General features: G+C 40.0%; 1 pseudogene; it reads right to left on the bottom strand.

Moving 5' to 3' along the window:
* Positions 1-534: 534 nt before the first annotated feature.
* On the bottom strand, positions 535-2303 carry LOC119868332 (annotated as a pseudogene).
* Positions 2304-4596: the final 2293 nt, after the last annotated feature.

Here is a 4596-nt window from a genome sequence, read left to right as displayed (position 1 = left end):
GCTCCCATTATTGGTCAAAAGAATGCTTTGCATTTGGGCTAGAAACCAAATTAGTTTAAATCAGGCCTTTATTTCAACAGTACAAACTATGTTTATTTGTGTGTAAAGTGCCAGTTGTATATACAAAGCAGTAAGCAAACTTTAAAATCTGTTTTGAAGCACTGAGACTGACACCTCCCAAGGGCCTTATAGTAACTGACTGGATCAGACTTATTCCAGAGTCCCCACACTTTGAGACCAAACTGCCTCTAAGAGCCATGATGAAGTCATGGACAGCCAGCCTGTCTGAAAAAGCCAAACATGGCCAAGATCTTTCATGCAAATTTGAGTAGCTTTAGCCTATGCTTTTCTCTAGGTGAGATGACTAGCATCACCAATCAACAGGCTTGCTTATGAGGTAGCTACACAGTTTTAACAATACTATTCATGAACATTATTGATAATTCATAGTGTAACTGGTTTGATACACTTCAAGTAGCTGATTTTTTTATGGAAAAGGAAAAAAATCAGCAAAATAAGAGCACATTCATTCACTTAGAAGTCAGCATCCAAGGTAAAAGAATTCTCTGTTGGATTTGACATCACTCTCATCCTGATACTTGCCTATTCTCTTCTCAAAGAAGTCTTCCCTTCCAGTGAAATATTCTCCATAAAGTCAAATGGATTTTCTGCTCTGAAAACCTTGCTAAAACCAAGCTCCAGCATAAGTTGGTCTGCCACAAATTCAATATACTGCTTCCTTAAAGTGCAATTCATCCCAATGAGCTTCACTGGCAAGGCCTCCATGAGGAATTCCTGTTCAATCATAATGGCATTGATTATTATTTCCTTCATTCTCTGCTCTGAAGTCTTGTGGACCAGGTCTTTGAACATCAGGCAGTCAAAGTCACAGTGTAAACCCTTAGCTCTGCTAATAAGTTCATTGGAAAACTGCTTCCATGGCAGCAAAGGCTATAATCCATTTTCCATAGGTGGCCTCTTTGCCCCCAATCCAATGCAAGGTCCGATCTGCTTTCTTCTTTATACAAGACATTGTCTCAATGGCATTGAAGAGAAATTCCCTTTCTTTAGAATCTTTAATAAAAGTGACAATGAGGAGGCTATACATCTCAGAGTTGATGTTTTCCACGACAATTTGGAATCCATAGAAACAGAGGGCTTCTATAATCTGAACTTCTTGGATAAACCACTCCACCAAGTTATCCTTTTACTATGCCATCACTTGCCACAAAGAAAGCCAAAATATGGGGTATAAAATATCTCTCCTCAGGTTTCGAGGATTCCCAATGCTGAATGTCCTTGGAAAGATCCACCTCTTCAGCTGTCCAAAAGGAAGCCTCAGCTTTCTTATACATCTGCCAAATACCATGGTACTCGATAAGGAGAATGACAACGTGACAAGGGTTTTCTCCGAGTAGTGACTCATTCTCCATGCTAGGGGCAAATACCTCAGTTTTTGCTTGGCGGGCTGCTGGAAGATCCTCCTAGCCAGCAAGCTGTCCTGCTGAGGGCAAGGGACGTGTTCTCCTTGTCTGCCAAGCTGAGCCCCTTGAGTGGTGAGAGCTGGAGCTGCTGCTGCTGCAGGGCCACAATTGTGGGAAGCAGTAGGCAGATGGAGGCAGTGGTCGCATAGAAGAGGCAGGGCAGGTTGAGACATCATACAGGTCCTAGATTGTCCCTTTTATTATTACAGAGTGTCCTTCTTTGTCTATTGTTACAGTCTTTGTTTTAAGGTCTATTTCGTCCAATATAAATACTGCTACTCCAGCTTTCTTCTGACATCCATCCCCTCACTTTCAATCTGCAGGTATGTTTAGGTCTAAGATGAATCTCTTGTAGGCAGCATACAGATAGGTTTTTTTTAAATCCATTCTGTTGCCCTGTGTTTTTAGATCAAAGCATTTAGCCCCTTTACATTCAAAATAATTATTGATAGATATGTATTTATTGTCATTTTGGTTTTTTGTGATTGTTTCTGAAGATTATCTCTGCTCTTTTCTTGCATTTCTCTCTTTCATGGTTTGCTCCTTTTCTTTAATGATATATTTGAAGTTTTTTCTCTTTATTCTTTGTATATATATTAGTGGTTTTTAATATATGATTACCATTAAGTTTGTGTATAACCTTTTCTGTATATAGTAGTCTATGTTAAGTTGATGGTCATTTTTGTTTGAACCCATTCATCTCTCCTTCCCACATTTTAGGTTTACATTGTCATATTTTACATCCTTTTATGTTGTGAGTTCCTTAACTGATTTTTTACAGATATTAACTTTTCCTGATTTTATGTTTCCTACCTTCATACTGTCACTTTTGGTCTCTTCTGATTTTTTACAGATATTAACTTTTCCTGATTTTATGTTTCCTACCTTCATACTGTCACTTTTGGTCTCTTCTTTCAATTCAAAGAGTCCCCTCTAACATTTCTTGCAGGGCTGATTTAGTGGTCATGAACTCCTTTAGTTTTTGTTTGTATGGTAAACTCTTTATCCCTTCTTCTATTCTGAATGACAGCCTTGCTGGATAGAATATTCTTGGCAGCAGATTTTTCCCATTCAGCACTTTGAATATATCAAGCCACTCTCTTCTGGCTTCCCAAGTTTCTGTCGAAAAATCTGCTAGCCTTATGGGTTTTCTCTTATAAGTTACAGACTTCTTTTATCTTACTGCTTTTAAGATTTTTTCTTTATCATTATATTTTGCAAATTTAATTATAATACATCTTGGTGTTATCTACTTTTGATTTTGATGGGAGTTCTCTGTGCAGCTTGGATCTAGGTGTTTGTTTCCTTCCCCAGATCAAAGGCATTTTCAGCTTTTACTTCTTCAAATAAATATCCTGCTCCTTCTTGTCTCTCTCTTCTTCTTCTGGGACTCCTATTATATGAATGTTATTACATTTGATGGAGTCACTGAGCTCCCTAAGTATTATTATTCTGTGAAATTAGTTTTTCTCTCTTTTCTCAGCTTGATTACTTTCCATTACTCTGTCTTCTAGGCCACTGATTTGTTCTTCTACTTCTTCCAGGTTGCTATTCATTCCATCAAACTTTTCCTTACTTTGTTTATTGAGCCCTTTATCTCTGCTGTTTTTCTTTATCTCTGTGTTAAGAGCCTCACTCATGTCTTCCACTCTTTTCTCAAGTCTAGTGAGTACCCTTATGATCACTGCTTTAAATTCTCTATCAAGTATGTTACTTATATCCATTTTGCTTAACTCCCTGGCTATGGCCCTGTCCTTTTCTGTCATTTGGGATCCATTTTTTCCTCCTCATTTTGTTGGCCTTTCTGTGTATTTAGAAAGTTAGCTATGTCTTCTGCTCTTGAAAGTAATGACTTTATGAAGAGGAGGTCCTGGAGTGACCTAGTATGCAATGTCCCCTGTTCACCAGAACCTGGCACTTCAAGAGAATGTCCTATATGTGTTCCTTAGGCCCTACTATTGTATCTGAGTCACTTTTGCTTTCAGTATAGTTGTCTTCACTGACTCTCTGCCTGTTGTGGGCTGTGCTTGTTCTCTGTGGTGTTTATGGAACCCAGGTAGGCCATCTATGAGTTTGCATGCCCACCAGGGAACTTGGGAGTAGAGCAACAGTGTTAGCACAATTTGTGCTGGACCACTAGTTTCTATACCAGATTCTTGAAAGTGCTACAGTATCTGGGGGCTCTGCACAGGGGTGGCTTGGGGCATGAGGCTGGGCCTGGTGTGTGGTGGCGGCTGGGTAGGATATGAGCAAGGCTTTAACAGGATTTGTCCTGAGCCCAGGGTTGAGCCTAACAGAATTTGAGTGGTAAATTCTCAGAAATTTGGCCTGGTGCACTGCTAGTGGGTTAGGTAGCAAGTGTCTGTGCAGAGCTGCCTCCTGCAGGTGGCTCTGTGTTTATGCTGGGGAGTGGGGGAGGAAAATGGCAACTGACAGCTCCCTTATTTTCAAAGTGCTTCAGTATGCTCCCAAATCAGTATGAACAGCTCTCTTTCCCGTTTGCCCCCAGTGTTGTGTAAATTGCCCTTTTAATGTTGCTTCTGTGTGCAGACTGCATCTTTAGGGTAGAGATCCAGCTATCACTCATCCCCCTGCCTCACTCCATGCTGAGTCAATTGATTTTTAAAAGCTCTAGGCTCCAAGTACCACTGATGTTACCAACTCATGGAATTCAGCCATTCTGGTTTTTAAAGCCAAACTTTGTAGAAATAAGTCTTCCCTGTGTGAGGATCCTGATATGAAGGCTCATTTCTCTGCCTTCTGTGCATGCAGCTCTCTGCCTCCTGTGAGCAACCTTCCTCTACCTTTCTGACCTCCCTAACTTTTTGGATATAGCTTCTTCTCTATATTTAGTTGTGGAATTTGTTTTGCTAGTCTTTGGATTGCTCTCCAGTTTGTTGACTTGGATGTGGATGATATCTAGTTGTAAATGTGAATGGAGTGAGCTCATGGTCCTCCTATTCCGTCATCTTCCCAAGCCCCTCCAATGCTGTTTGCTTTAAAGTTAACTTTTTTGATATATACATATGTGACCCACCTTCGATTTTGTGAATCATCCATTTTTATCCATCCTTGGCATTTAGTCATCATATTGCTAAAGGTGTTAGGCAAG

This window comes from Canis lupus, chromosome X (genome assembly GCF_011100685.1).
Source record: "Canis lupus familiaris isolate Mischka breed German Shepherd chromosome X, alternate assembly UU_Cfam_GSD_1.0, whole genome shotgun sequence".
NCBI classification, from domain to species: Eukaryota; Metazoa; Chordata; class Mammalia; order Carnivora; family Canidae; genus Canis; species Canis lupus.
This window is presented reverse-complemented; position numbering and strand designations above follow the sequence as displayed.